General features: G+C 39.8%; 1 long non-coding RNA gene across 1 annotated transcript; it reads right to left on the bottom strand.

Moving 5' to 3' along the window:
- Positions 1 to 9,177: 9,177 nt before the first annotated feature.
- Positions 9,178 to 12,439, bottom strand: LOC138116772 (uncharacterized). The gene is made up of 3 exons (XR_011154351.1): positions 12,209 to 12,439; positions 10,685 to 10,827; positions 9,178 to 9,224 (listed from the first exon to the last, which is right to left on the bottom strand). It is a non-coding gene; the product is annotated as an uncharacterized lncRNA (long non-coding RNA).
- Positions 12,440 to 16,567: the final 4,128 nt, after the last annotated feature.

The raw sequence follows: 16,567 nt of genomic DNA, 5'->3' as shown, positions 1-16,567 counted from the left end.
GTGGGAGCAGTAAAACCAGGTTTTATGTTTGTGTGTGTGTGTATATATATCTGTAACCTTTTTTTTTAACAAAAGGATCAATTTTTTTTGAATGGCTTTCTGCCTTAGCACCCCAACTCAGCTGAGTCCTGCTGTGCTACAGAAAACTCACAGTCACCTTTGGAACAGATCCTCTTTTTTTGCTGAGGCCCTCTTAAAATTTGGGAGAAACCTTAGTAGGATGAAGAGCTTGGTTTAAAACTATTTTTACTTTAAAATTAATACACTCCTTATCTGAAAGAAGCATGCAGAGCCTACTGTGTCAGAGGCACCAAGGAAAAAAATAAAAGGAGGGAGAAGCTCAGCTATTGTAAATCATTGTAATGCCACTGAGGCCAATTTAGACTAGCTGAGGTTGTGGCCTAATATTTGTGCTGAAATGTTGCAGCTATAGCTGTATCCCTGAGCTGTATAAATATTTGTTGAAAGCTGACTGTTAGGGTGCAAGGGGTGGATTGCTCATCAGCAAATAGTGAGGGCCCTTGTCTTTTCACCTTTCTTAAGGAAACCTTCCCCTTTCTGGGGTGGGAATTTTGACTGAATACATGTGTGATCCTTCTTACTCTGTGCATGGATTATTCTATGTGCAGTGGAACAGGAATTTCCATCTGGACTTTTGAACTTGCACCCGCCTGAGTGTCCGGCCCTGATTCATGCCATGCACTGTACATGAATGACCAGCAATGTTTACAAAATGAATTAGCTGGACTCCAACTCTCCAGCCAGAAAGTAATCAAAGTGAAGAGCCAAGCTATTTCTGAAATTCCAGCTTCCCTCACTAGAAACTGCATGCTCTGTCTCGCTAGTCAGGGTATTAATGTAAAATGTACATGCTCTATACTGGAGGACAATTAATAACAGCAGTGATTCTGAGCAGTCGACAGGCATTAACTATTCCACCCCCAAACTGCTCTTGTGTGGTGGGCAAGTCTGACTGCAGCATATGGTACAGAGACAAAAAAAAGTGAAAATATCTATATCGGTAAGTGATTATTCTACGAGTTGTAGTACGGTTCTTTCTGATTCTTTCTTCTCCCAAATTAAATTCCAGTTAACATTTTATTTCACTTCTTTTGAATGAATACCTGTATTCACAGACATTTCCAGGAATCTTCTCATGCAAATATTTTTGGTAGGACTACTCATAAATGGTATCCCTAAAATCTTGGAAGCTTTGATTTATTTTCTTATCAACCATCCTAATTTAAGCATTTAGCAACAACAGAACTATCTCTTCAGAATAATCTCATCCTATAAAATACATCAGCCTTTACTAAATTTATTATAAAACATTGTTGTGAAAGAAGACAATGTTACATAATACATTTTGTTTGGGATGGTCTGAAACTCAAAATGTATCATATCACTGAAATTTCCCTCTGAAAACAAGCCTCCTAATCTGAAAAGCCCACATCATAAAAAGCTGGAGCTATCTCAGAGCCAAATTGTTTGCTCCTGTAAATGTTAGAGCTCCACAGAGGGGGGATATGAAATAAGGCTCTGTTGATTTTACAGCAGAGCATCTGAACCACTTCCCCTGCCCTAGTCAGTTTAAAGCAAAATTAAAGGAAAAATAAACCCCAGATAGCATGTGAGCTCTTCATTGGATGCAAATTGGCATAACTCCACTGGATATCTGACTTAGGCAGAGTTAGAACAGGACTTACCACCAAGAAGATCTGGGTCAAGGTATTTTAATGGTGACTTCATGTGGGTGGGTGAGAACCTGATTCTTCATCCTTATTCAGGCTGAAAACCAGGAATGCAGTACAGATCTATAGATCAGTCAAGAAATTGATTGTTTGCAGGGAGGGAGGCTAAAGTGGCTCAGTTATTCCAAAATTAGCAACTGCTAGTGTGGTGTATAGCTCAGGCCAAATGACAAGTGAATGATGCTGCCCAACATCTCCCTATCTATATCATGCCTGCATCCAGCCCCTGGTGACTTTTATTTCCAGAAGAAAATAGCAAATCCAGGACTGGTAAATGAATAACATCTGAATAAAATATCTTGGCAGCATATCTTTAACATTTCCTGAAAATCAGAGGTTAATAAATAGTTAAATTTAGCTGTAGCTTCTCTTAAGTAGTTTGAACATAAGTCAATATTTTCGTCTTTTGTTGTCTCAGGGTTTCTGCAGGAGAGGAGAGAATTTCATCAATGATGTTTCTACACTTTATAGCATTATGCCTTTGTACTATTATCCATCCGTGCCCTTATCTAACATGTTATCAGCTGTATGAAAATAACTAGCAGTCCCTTCAGCCTACAGCAAGTATCAATAGGAAGAATGACAGTGGCTAGTTTGCACACTTGAAATGGTTTATTTGTTGCAATCCTGTGCACAAGATGTTTATCAGTAAGCACCAGACAGCCATGCAGAAGAAGGAGCCTTAATTCTGTCTGAGACAGCCTCTTATTGCTATTGATAGTTAGCATCAGTGTCCAGTCTGAGAAATGGAAGTGCTGCAGGCAACTTCAGTCAAGACACCCTATTGATCTACTGCTTCCTCTGTGTCCCTGAAGCTAGAGAAGAAAAATAAAAAGGGAAGGAAAAGCTTGTTGTATAAGGGGCAATGCAGCAGTCTATGTCTTGCCATCATTCAAAGGGGTGTGTATGTGCATGGATATTCCTGATATTCAGTACCTTAGACAACTGTAAATCACACGCACAGCCATGATAAATATAAATGTCAATGTGTTGGAAATGTCCTTTATATAAGAGGTGTCACTAGAACTACATTTTTAGCATGAAACATTTTTGCTGCTTTTTATTTTTCATTGACTTATTGTGCTTCTGTTATATCCTGTCTAACACAATCAATCTAAAGCATAATATCTGAGAGTCCTATTCATAAATAATACATATTTGGGTCATTTTCATTTGTATCCTACAATGAAGATTTACAAGCCAGAAACAAAACAAGAAACAATGTGTGGAATGCTCTTATTCAGTGGATAAGAATATATTACTGTGATCAATTAATCTGCTTTTCTCTGCATTAGGTGGACATCTTTATGGTACATCCATAAGGGTTTATAACTTGGGAGAGACGGAATCAGCTCTAAGGCTCTAACATAAAATGCCTGTACTCAGAAGAGAGAAACTTTTCCAAAGTTTTTTTGCTTGCTTGAGGATTTTTTTCCCCCCATTGTTGTTGTTGTTGTTTTCCAATGGGAAATATGTGAATTTTGGCAAACTCAACCACAGCAATAACTTATCCATCAGCATAGTATGTTGCTCTGCCGTATATTCTACCTCTCATGTTAAATGAAAAAGAAATTGACTACAGTAATTCTGGGGATTTCCATAGTGCTGTTCATTCAAAGATAGTCCCATTTTACTACAAACCACACAATTCATTCTATAGGAGGGAAGACTGACACACAGAAAGGTCCCAGCTCAGTTTTTAGGGCCAAAAATTACTAGGCAAAATTAAGTAAAAAGAAATAAGATCTGTGCATAAAAATTGCAGGAGGAACAAGAGAGGTGAAAGGAAGACTCCAGTTGGTATTAGTTTGCAGTACAAGGACCTTCAGCCCCTGGTGCAGTCACCAGAAGGGCTGGTACTCTGATCTTGGGCCATGAGTAACGGCCCAGCTGCTTATCAATTTTGCCTGCAGAGAAGGAGCAAAAGTAGTGAGTTAAAATCAGTCAGAGCTGCTTTAGGAAGCAAAGTCAGAACATGCAAGAACTTTGCAAGCAATATAAACTGTTGGGGGAAAGTGGGGGTGAATGGTGGGAACAGGGACAAGGCTGGTCACGGTGACAGTGCCCCCATTAGCCTCAGAGATGTAGCTCAGGCTCTGCTCAGGGCTTCAGACTCTGGGCCTCAGAGTGGGTTATTGCATTAGTTTTTCAAATCTGGACATTTGCTACAAGTGCATCTCAGATAAAAATTGAAATGAGTTTTGCAACTATGGCAAAAAAGCAATTTTACATTTCATAGGCGTTTTAAAACCCTTTTCAATAGAAAATAAAAATAACAGTAAGAGGAAAAAAAGGCTACATTTCCATTCCCGTTTTTATAGTTTGACGTTGCAGATGTTTCTGGGTCAGAGGTGAACATGTCTTTAGGTGTCAAAAGATGCAATAACCTGAGTCAAAAATGGCCCAGTCCCCAGAACCGTGACTGTGTGCCAGAATATCCCCACCTCAGAAGCTTGCTGGCAGCAATGTGCTCCAGGTGTCTTACACTATGCAGACCTGGTAGTCATTTTAATATTTTCCATGCTGATGTAAATGGACTTGATGTGTGTTCATCAAATGTGGGAAAATCCCACAGAATAGTGTGCCATCTGTTTATAGGTAAAAGGTCTGCTTTGCTGACAATCCAGTGCAAAATCAGAACACAGAATGAAAGCAAGCAAGCTTTTGTTTTGTTCTGGTTTGGTTTTATAAATCTGAGGCTTAATGTCATATTAAAAACCTAACAAAGTTCAAAGGTTCATTCTGTTTGGATAGCAGTACTGTCCTTCTCAGTTGTGTGGATATTACCTGAGCTACACAGAGCTCTTAAATCTGCACCACGTGGCTACAGCTTGCAACCTAATGAAACCCTGAGCACACACAGGAGTCAGCAGGCCTGGGGAGGGTGCAAGGGCCACAGCTTGGGCAGCTGGATGTCTGCACTGGTGCCCTGAACCAGAAGTCTCTGTGAAACACTAGCTGACAGCACTTCAACATGTGTGGTTGGCCTCAAGTGAGAAACTCAAGCTGAAGCAAAAATGGAAAGGCTCATTTTGAAAAAGCATCACCTTATATTTAACACCCAATACTGCATTTGGTTTTTTGTTAAAATTAAAGCCAGGTTTAATCCAATTAATATGGTAGAGGCCAATCAAATTGTCCATCTTTATTATTTTGATCTGTTTTAAACAAGACTGTTGGACAAAAGGCAGTTACGTCTGAGATACAATATTAAACAAAGGCTGTGGCCACAGAGATTTTCAACATCACTTGATAGACATCGACCAGTCATCAGAAGAGGAATTTGAGACCTTTCTTGTCCTTTTACACTCCATGTGGAACACGTGCTTATACTTTTCTACAGAGAATTGATAACCAGACCTGGAAAATTTATACCTGAATATGAGTCAGATGTCAGAAGATGATGTCAAAGTGTTTCAAAAGAGTATTTTCATTACACGTACCATGGAGTGAGTCTTGGGTGAAAGAAGAGTTAATGCAGCTGGAAGAGGAGAAAAACATCAGAAGAAAATAAACTGATAAAACGGATCAAATCCAGACATATTCAATCTAAAATCTCAAATGGGATTCAAGGTATGCTGGAAGGATGCTACAGCCATCCACTACAACCTGAAAAGAAGACAAAACAAAACCTCTGTAGAGATATGCTCTGGATGCTAACTCGGCAAGGTAGGTCAGTGTATGTCCATTGAGACAGGCTCTACTGCTTTTCACTGGCTGAACCCTGCCCCTCACGGCCCCAAACAGATATTTTAACCTTGCCAGCAGCATTGTATTGAGGTGTAGAAGTTGAGAAAGCTAGTGTGAAAGTGCCTGTGGTCAGCTAATTGGGAAAACAACCAGTTCCCTGCAGTATAATCTACCCCATTTGCCAAAAGAGACAAGTTTTATATGTTCAATCAGAAAAGTGCAACTCCTCCAGTAATGTGGCTGGGACATTTACTTTGAAAACTGAGGAATCTTATTTTCAAGGTCAAGCTGAGGTTTCCTGGGTTCAGACTAAAATACTTTGTAGGGCCAAAGAAATATTTACTGGGTTCTAGGGAGCAGGGAGTAGATGTCTAATTTGAACATATTTCAAGTCATCCTGGGAGGTCTTTTTGTTTTTACATATTTGTGTCTCCTCAGACAACCTTTTTTTTTTCCCCCTGAGAAATTAGAAGTGAAGAAAATTATGACATTTTTTGCCACTACATTTCAGTTGGGCCATTTCCTGCACTGAGCCAGAGAACCTGCATTATTTACACCCTCTCCAGGATGTGTTTCTTTCCAGTGCATCATATGAAACCATACAGACGAATTTTGTCCAAGGACTGCCATTCCTTGTCTTAAACTAGAAGGATTTTCTGTATAAAGCAATGATTTTCTTTATGGGACCTTTGACAGTGGGAGCGTTGGAGGGCCAATGATAGGTGGGGCTTCACAGGCAGTCATAAATTAAGCAGCAGCATTTTACAAATGAGCTCCATAATGAGTAGGTGATTGGAGGACGTGCTGCTGCATGCTGGAGATTAACATCCGAACACAAAAACTATCACCTAGCCCAGGAATGGTAGTAAAAGGTTAAAAGAAATATTCAATATTATCAATCATATTAGAAAAAAAAAGAGAGAACTTCTTACAGCTGCCAAAGGAGCTTGGGAGAATTAATGTGTTGGTGTCAAAAAGACTGAGAACAAGTGAAATAGGACTACAGTGATTGCCACAATCTTACTTGCCTGGAGAGAAAACATTGGACATTCAGTTTAACTAGGCAAGTGCCAAGAATCCTCTTGTGGATGCTATGGAGTGGCTTTCAAATATCAGAATGCACACTGACCCCCATGGTCTGGTACTTTCTATGGTTTCAGAATTGCTCATTAAGCCAGGGAAACCTCCAGTAAGGTGTGATGACTTGAAAACAGACGGGAACTAAAGAATCAATGTTTTAAGTAAAACAGCAATTATAAAAAGATCTACAGCTCCTTCCATGTAACCAGGTAAATTAGCAGGAGTGGCATAAAGCACCTAAATTGGAGAAAGAGTGGAGAAAGGGGGAGTGGGGGGAAAAGAAGGTCCCTTGGGAGATATCTGATAGGATGCTTAGTCTGTGTAGAGGCCAAAAGGTTAAGTGAAAATGAGATGAAGGAATGATCAGATATAGTCAGATCAGAGACAGTTAAATAAAGGAAAGTGCTAACCTAAGATAAATGTGAAGAAATGCCCTTGTGCTGAGTGTGTTGGTGTGGCTGTTCTTCAGCAGGTCAGGAACCGAAGAGGAGGAATTGCCAGTTCCTAATCCCCACCAGTCCTAGTTGAAGCACTTCCGAGCAAAGAAACAGAAGGGATAAGGACATAGGCTAAAGATTCCTGTCTGCTACTCCAGCAGTGTGAAAGGATATTAAAGGGCTTCTAATTACATCTACATTTTTTTGCAGGTCTCTTTTCACTGCTGGTGTGATATAAATTATCCTTAGTGATGAGAAAGTCAGGCCTGTGCTATCTGCGGTTTTGGTCAGAGAGAAAGATGTTGTTCAAAAAATATCAAAACAAAAATACTGAGAATTACTTGAAACTCCAAACTTTGTTGGTTGGCTAATGCTTTCCTGGGTCAAACAACTTTCACTAGAAGGGGTTTCCATAATAACAAACAAAATCTGGTTGAAAGAGGTGCTTAATATAGCAAACAAATGCTTGGAATACATTCTATATAAAACTTCATCAACTATTTTGGTAAATCATTCTTAGAATACTCAGCAAAAAGGACCTGAGATAACAGAATGCACCAGAAAGCTCAAGAAATATCTGTCATGACCAAGTCTGGAAATGACCACAAGCATTTTGCTCAAAAGCCTTTGGTGACTTACAGCCTTAGATTTCTAAATGTCAAGAGGAAAATTCAAACTCTTAGACACATAATTTAGAGCTCAGTTTTGTTTTTTTGTTTTGTTTTGTTTTTTGCTTCGTCAGGAGCTTAATTAACATATACAATTAGACCTAGGAATTAGGAGGTAGATGAGTTGAATTCATCTGCTAGGTGCTAATACCTGGGGATACCACAACAGAATTCCTGAAAACAAATTTTTGTACTCTCCACAATTTGGTGTTACAACTCTTTGAGGTGAGAGAAATTGTGTGTTCTCCACAAAGAGTTTGGTTAGGCCCAGAATTCCCTAAATCCAGATGGACTGCTGCCGAGGAATGCTGCTGGTCCAGGTAGCCCGGCTTGCAAACTGGAGATTGAGATGCAGACTGAGCTCTGGGTGGGAGCCCGAGACAAGAGGCTGTGAAGTGCCAACACTTGGGATAACAAAGGAACGAAGATGGGGGATGCCAGGCAGTGACTGGACACTGAGAGACACAGCAGGAGCCGGGAATCGCCGATATTTTGGTGAACAAAGGAGACGGGTGACGACATGGAGAGGGGGGCGGGAGCCGAAGAGAGAGATTTGCATGCGGAGAGAAGGTGAGGGGATAAAAGGTATGAAAGTCCAGGGGTTCCTTGGCTGGGGTCCTCCTCAGAGGCACCAGCTCAGGCTGCTCCTGTGTCACTGCGCCGGGAAGAAGCGGTTTTACGGAATGAGACATCCAAGACTCCGCTATGGGAGACCTGGGGTCGAGCCGGTGAGGAAACCTGGTGTGACTGCGAGTGGGGTGTGCAGGGAGAGGAACCCATCGGGTCACTGCGGCTGCTGCTGTGGAGGGGCTTCGGTGCCAGCAGTGACAGTCTGTGCCCTTGGCAGTGTGACTGCCAGGGAGTCTCCTGAATGGTCACACTGGGCAGTTTCCTTAACACTTCTTATCTTTCAGTCTAATACAGACCCCACATATTTTTGTCAACTCTAAACTACAATGAAAGAAGTCTGAGTCTGTAAATGAGGAGTTTCAAATGAAAGAGGTGGCTGAGGCATTTTGACCCTATTCAATCAAGGTCAGGTTTCCACTGAATTATACCTGTTTCCTTGTCTAACATTTTAGACACCTCCCAAGTGTCTATTGACAGAGTTTATAAGTGGCATTACACAATGAAGAAAAAAGAAATCTGCTCACAGCTCCCCTTTTCCCCATGTGTTACAAAGCAGAGTTCCAGAGGAAGAGACAAAAGAGTGTTTGGGTCCCAGTTGTGTGTGCCTATGGGAAAGGAGTGGTGAAAAGAGGCCAGCAGCTCCTAGAAACAGGGAGGGGAGGGAAGAGCACAAACCAGCTTTATGAGCCAGCAAATGATGGATGGCTAAATGCCAATTTAGAGCAATACTTAGAATGGAGATTATTAAAGGTTATTTTACTTTTAATTTTCTGTGGTAGGTGTCCTTACTTCTTCCTTACAGAAACCCTTGATTTTCACTTGCTAGATACCTAGATGTGCTTGTCATACCCACAAGGTGATTTCAGTTCTCTGATGCCAGGAAAGCTCTCTGCTGATCAAAACACAGCTGCACAGGCTCACTGGATCTATTCATGGGTGCCACACGACCGGGGTATGTCTGTCTATACCTGTGAAAATAGATGTAATTAATATAACAGATATAATACGTATATGCAAATCTAGATGCTAAAAATGACTTATAGTAAGACAAGGTTTTCATTTGCCAAACCATATCAAAGTATCTGAATCATTTCAGCAATGTACAATCTACACTTGGACTACTGCTGCTGCAGTGACATCAGCACCCTTTTATTCTATTTTTTTTACAATTGAGCTTGTTTTTTAATGAAAGATCCTAATGAACACAATTTTAAAACATTCTTTAATTAGCTTTTTCCAGGCTGTCACCTCTCTGCAGCATTTAAAAAGCATTTTCCATCGTTTCCCACAAGTTGATTTGACATAGGATGTCAGATCATAGGACTATACGAATTGCTATTCACTGGGCACTGATCTTATGATTGGAACAATGAAGGAGCAATTTGCTATCTATTTGATATAAAATTCCTTCAGTGTAAGCAAGGAAACAGAATATTTTCTTATAGGTAACCTTTTTGCTCATTACTAACTCCTTTAGTAACAAATAACAGGCAATTTCTTCAGAATGTTTTATTAATAGATTTTGTATTACAATTTTACCTTCTTCACTTTGACATTTATTTCTCCTTTAATGAGCCAAAATGCCTAGCCAAGAGCTCTTGGCTTTAAGTATGATCTTAACATCAGCATATTAACTGTCACATTCAGGCCAATAGGGTTAACTTATCTCTTTGAGATCTCTGTGGAAAAAGAACCAAACACTCCGATTTTAAAAAAATTGATGTAAATGGAAACTTTGACTTTAGTGGCACTGGAAGACAACAATGCTGCTTCATCATCATCTGAACATTCAGTATTATGGTTTTGCTGCCAAATATCCCAAATATCTGTGATAAGTGCCTCTTCTTGTAATAAAAGATACTGAACAAAAAGCAGTTTAACTGAGATTTTGAAGTCTTGGATTTGCAACAGTCCATTCTGAACCCTTCATTTTATTTCCTTTTGTATTGTGCAGGCAAACAATAGTTGTAGCTTTCGTCATGAGCTCAAGCAGTACATTTTAGCAGACTGAGCTTTAGCACATGCAGATGGGTGTAGCAATTTTTTAAAGGATATTATAAATCCATCTGTAAGGAAATTCATGTAAGAACAAAAGAGCATTTTTTTCATAATCATGGGTAATTCTGAGCAAAGTTTCAATGGTTTCTCCCAGAAATCTAGAGGAAGCAATTGCAGGCTTTGATTATTTTTTAATTCTGACTCTTAAATCACATTAGTATGAGTCCCATTATCAGTGCAAGATAAATCAACTGCAACAGATTTTCCGTAAATACCCTGATTTTGTCTGCTAGAAAAAGGGGCCATACACAGCTTTTCTGTGGATTTACTCTTTGCTCATTGGTGACTGAAAAGTCATTTCTACCTTCCTTAGTGACACAGAGCCAAAACTCACAGCTCACTGAGTGTGTCTTGCTGGCTCAAAGGTTACCTGTGTCAGGGAAACTGAATGCACCCCTGAAGACTGGGTCCACCAAAGTGTTTCTTTATTCAAGATGTCTTTTAGTGGTTATGGTATTTCTGACTTTTTTCTTGTGAAACCAGGAGATAGTGTTAGCTTGCTTCCCTGTTTGCCTGTATGAGGAAGTAAGAGAAAAAAACATAAATTCATTTAAGAGCAAATGAAATAATTCCATTTGCCTGCCTGATTTGACATTTTCAACTCAGTTTCTCCGGTGAATGCTCTTCCCAGCATTTTGCATTGCTGAAATGCTGGACATATGCTACAATAATAACAATTACAAATAATTACTCTAATGGAGTGAACGAATAATGCCAATTGGTTGATGTGATGATGTTTCCATGACAAACTCCAACTTTATGGAGTTGTTCATTTTTAAGTCTAACAACTTTCTGATAGCCTTTGAGAGGCAACAGTGTGACTTGACCACCTCAGTTCATAAATCTGTCCTGCTAGATGCATACAGTCATGGACTGTGCTCCTACTTAAGTCAAAATTTCAATCAACACCTAATGCAGGACTAAGTTTAGGCTTAACTGTAAAGACATGGTCATAATAATGGAGATTTCCTGATGGATAATTATTAAATAATTTCATTGTCTATTTCCTGAGGTAACTTTAAAATAGAAGTGTTGGTGTGCACCTGTACTTTGTTACACACTGTCAAATCACAGTCTGGTTCAGGACAACACTTCAGCCTGTTGTTAACCTCATTAACCTCAGACATCCAATAAATAGACTTGCAGACATGTCTAAACTTAAACTTAAGTATCATTTGGAATAGAAGTGTTTTACTGAATTGAGAATGAAACTGAAGGCATGCTCTTAATCCACAGAAGACAGAGCTTCTTGCTGAAGTAATATGTAGGTCTGTGCATGAGACTAAAATATTTGATGTCATAACGCTACTCTTGGAGTTAAATATCTGTGAACCTAATTCTTAATGTTTTCAAACCAGATACTTTTTTTTTTTTCATTTTGCATGTGATTTTCTTCCTTTCTGCAAAATGAGTGTAGAGAGAAAGGAATTCAAGAATCATGCAGCAGACCTGTAGTAAACTTTTCAAGCCTGCTGACAAAAAAATCCCCAGGTCCACTGAAATAACAGGCACCAACAAGTTTGTGATGATTCAGAAACATCTACACCATATTCTGTTAGGAGGCATGGGTGATCTTCACCCACTCTGGTGTAAAGACACACTAATATTAAATCTGGGCTTACCCCACAATTTGCTGCCACACTTTCCACTCTGCAGCTGACCTGTGATAACTCTTTGCTCACAGAGAGAGGAAGTCAGAAGCAGACCTCCTGCAGGGGCAATGTTTCCACAGTCAAAGATTTTCAGAGGAGAGAGATCAGTATTTTGTTAAATTAGGGACTTAACACAGGAAAATGACTGGGGAAGTCACAAACCAAAAGCATGGCTAGTTTTTGTAAAACTAATCAGACACAACCACCAAGGGACCAGAGTTCTATACTGGACATTAACTTACCAAGTTGTTTCTCCATGCACATTTACTGCTTCTTGCAGCCCATGAACTGTTTTCTGGAGGAGCACCCACCCCAGCCATTGGTCTCTTGGTCACACGTGGAGGCCTGGCTGTATCAAGGTGTTCTCTGTTGTACAGTCATCCCTGCTGCCTGGTGTCTCTGGAACAGGCACTTCAGTGCAGCTGCTCAAGCTCACAACTTTCCTGCTTGCTCAGAGAGGTTCTTCACTCATGTTTCAGCAACAGTGATATCACTGCCAGAGTATGTCAGCACTGACATCTTGGGAACAGAGAAGGAAAGGAGACAGGCTGGAAATGCCAAGATTAAATAAAACCAATATGAGTATTCTTATCACCTTTTGACAAAAGGCTGCAGGAATTCAGAAACAAAGAGTGTCTTGCAGTTCCACTGATTTGGTACCTCAGTGAGTTATGGCAGTATAAATGTGTCCTGGAGTATTAAAAAAAGGCATCAGACTGATAACTTCTAGTTAAGTGCTGATAGTTAGGTCAGAAAATAGAGTTCTGTAGGTACTTCAGCAAGTAAAAATTTTAACCAGTTAAAACATACTGTGTAAAATATTGGGCTTTTAAGTTCTGGGATTTTTCTGTTTTGTTTTCAGACTTAAATTTCCAAATCTGACAACTTCCTAAACCTGCTTGTAAAAGTCCCCAAATTACAAGACAGTTGGATAAAAATCTGTTCATTGTAAAAAGGGAAGGGGAAAGGGTAGGGAAGAAAAGGTTTGTTGATAAGTTTGCTGCACTATTAAAACGTTTAACCACAGCCTGGACCTCAAATCAGCATACATGTGAAGTTCCTATTTATTAGAGTATATGAAAAAGTATTCACCAAAATGTGGTGTTTTTGAAGGAGATGCACCCCAGTAATTATGGTGTAATACTGTATCCATTTCTTAGGAATATGGAAAAGTGAGTGATAAACACTGTCAGGCATTGTGCTTTGTCCCATTTAAAGAACATTTGTTCAAAATAAGCATTAAAATAAAAGTAGAAAATGGAAGAGGGAGACATCACAGAGGCATTTATCATGCTGAATCTAGGCCCACACTGACTTGCCTAAATCTATATAAAGAAGGCCTGCAAGTGGCTCTGAAAGTGATGGGAACCCATGCTTCAAACACATGTCTTGAAAGAATGTCAGAAATCTCGTTCCCCTTTTGGCTGCGGTTACAGATGCTTTCTCCGGACTGCGGGCTCACCAGTTTCACTCGTCTGGAGTACTCAAAAATACATTTTCCCCTGGAAGACAGTCTGCACATGCTTACAATAAACATTAACTGAATCAAATGACTTTCACTTCAGGATAAATGCTTTCAAGTAAGTCTGTTAGCGACACTCATAGTAAATTGCTAATAATTAGTTTTTCCAATCTACTTGGGTGGTACTAATGAACACAATCACTCCTAGCATATTTATACACAGGATAAATCCTGCCTCCCTCTATATGCCTGAGGAAGACCCAAGGTAAAATGGATATATTTTGCTGCAGGAGCTCATGGGAGCCACTTTAGGTCAGGTGGGCAATCCTGCTGGTTTTTTGTGTCTCCGAACTCTGCTGGCTGGGCAACAGCCAGGACAAGCCACCTGCTCACTGTGGATATCTGCCCTGGTGCTGGGGCTGGAGCAGTCTGCAGCCTTCTGGCCACAAAATATGTAAGTTACAAAACATGGAAACTCTCAGCCCTGCAAAGCCAATGAAACTACATTTTCCTATAACTGTGGCTTCCCCTTTTTGCAGGCTACCCACTGGTAATGGTTTGCTGTAAATTACACAGTGATATCTCTAGAGATGGGAAATTCTTTTCTTATGCTTGTGAAAGTATCCCAACATGAAGTGGTCCCCTAATGGGACATTTCAGGGTATTACTGGAAGGAAAACAGTCACCAATACCTCTCACCACCCTTCTGCTAAGCCAAAATACAGAAGTATGAATTAGAATTATGTCTATACCACAATTAAAATAACCCCAAAACTGTTACCTTCAGCAATTTGAAGTTGGTTACTGGAAAATCCCTAGATACAACTGAGAAAAGCTCCCAGCAATTTGCTCCACCAGCTCCTGAATGATACTGAAATACAATCCAATTATTATTAGAAATTATGTGCTCTATTTTTGTAATTTTCTTAACAACTCTGAATACCTAAAGAATTACTGCAGCAGACCATAAGACCCAGCTCTGGCTGAGAAACCTGCATGCATTGCATAAAATGTATGATTCTACAACTCATTAAGTCTAATTTATGGCATATGTAATTAAGCACCTTTGAATTGAACCTAGGTCTCTAGAGATAATAACACTTAGAACTTATATAGGGCTTTTCATCCTCAAAGTGCTTTACAAACATTAACTAATTAACAACATAATAAGACATGAAAGGCCAAAGTACTTACCCATAGTGCTGCATAGCCTCTGTATAATTCAGATTTTGATGTTTTTCAGTGCAAGAACCAATCTGGGTGCACAGAGAGGATTTACCAGTGGTCCCCTTCACAATCAGAAAATGACTTTGTGCACATCATCTCTCTGAATTCCCAGAGTCCTTCTCTGCTATTTATTGCTGAGTCAGGAGAGACAGCTCCCAAATGTGAAGGAAGGTATGGAAAATGACAGTCCACAGCAGTTTGAGGGTATATGAGTTTTCAGGGCTTCGGAGGCAGAGTAATGGGGCCTAACGCAGAAAGGGGTTCCCGAAGAATTCACTGTACAAGATTTCTTGTATCACCTAAGTTTACCTAAATCTAATAATAATTACACCAAGTCTCTAGAGATTGGCTAAAGGATCAGTGAGAAGGCCTTACTTCAGCTCATGTGCATTTTCCTGTAAGTCCTACAATGTTTTTTTCCTGATTTCTGCTCTTCTGAAAAGTCTGAACTGTCTAGCCAGCATGTTTGTTAGTTTTGGGGTTTTATTTTATCACTTGGCCTAATTTACACACAGTCTCAAGAGACCGTGTACCTTGAGACAGCCTTATTATCTGAATGAATGCTTTCTTGGTGATAGCAATGTTGCAGATGTTATATCAGGTTACTTGAATCCCCCCCTGAACATTCCTAATGCAGAAAGATGACGGATAAAATAAAAGGGGAGCAATTAATACTGAGAATTTTAGTGACCAGTGCTTCAGACATCAGCCGGTGTCAGTGATCATTTTCCTGAGCTCAGAATGCTGCCCATTGTCTGTGCACATGCTGTGCTTGAGCATCACCTGCTCACCAGCAAGAAGGATAATGGTTGTGGTGGCAGGATCTCTTGTCCCTCCCCAGACAATGCCACTGTCCCCGTGGGGATTCTACAGTGCCCCAAAAATTGAGAGTTTGGGGACCAGTGGAAAAACGTGGCAAGCATGTAAGGCAGAACAATGCACATGTACCTGCCTAACTGAACCCCAAAAAAATCTCAGAAACAACCACAAATGACTCAGCAGCAGCAGTGCAGGTGGAGCCCCATCAGAAATAAAAGAAAGTGAGACATACCATGGACCAGAAAATAACATGCCTGTGGAACCAGCAGGCTTTTGTGCTTCCCCACAGACACACAGTCCACAACAAATCCTGAAAGGTAACAATCTCACAGGAGTAATGCCTACAAGAGATCCTACGATAAACATAGGGTCTAATCAAAAGCATTACGATTTTTAAATGCACATGTAGAATAGAACTGTCAAAATGTTTTATCCCTAAATTGTGAATGCTAACCTTCCCATACTTATTATATAGCAGTACATTTTAATTTTCCTGGAGCAGAGTTGAATAAAGCAAGCATCACAAACACAATCAAATGGATATTTGAAAGAACTGCTCTTCACAATAGCTGTGTGTCTGAGCAAAGCTTCAAATGTTGATCAATTGATTACCAAAATCAAAGAATACATTTCCCAAATGAGCTTCTGTGAAGCACTCAGTAGGGCCAGAGAAAAACAGCATAAAGTTCCACAGAACAGCAGTTTTCTCTAAAATATTTACAAATGCAACTTTCTACTGCTTTCCTGGTTTATAAATTAGATCTGCACAGATCTAGAATGAAGAATAAAACACTTCTGATAAATCAATGGTTTGATTCAATTTCAGTGTGGCAAATTCACTCAAATAAAGACTGAAAACAATGTGAAATTATCCAAAGGTATACTTTAAATCTTATAGCAAATCACAGTCTCACTGGTACAATTGCTCAACTGACTTTCAAACCTTTAATGAACAAAATAATGGCAAAAATATAAAATTAACCCTATCTGCTAGTGTTCTGTCCATCTTCCATCTCCAGAGTTGGTTTCTGCTGCTGCTGTGTTTTCCTTTCCTGTGTCAGTCAGCTTTGCAGAACAACTGTCCACCAAATGC

Source organism: Aphelocoma coerulescens, chromosome 11 (assembly GCF_041296385.1).
Source record: "Aphelocoma coerulescens isolate FSJ_1873_10779 chromosome 11, UR_Acoe_1.0, whole genome shotgun sequence".
In the NCBI taxonomy this organism is placed as follows: Eukaryota; Metazoa; Chordata; class Aves; order Passeriformes; family Corvidae; genus Aphelocoma; species Aphelocoma coerulescens.
The sequence above is the reverse complement of the archived record's forward strand: the minus strand, read 5'-3'. Positions and strand labels throughout refer to the sequence as shown.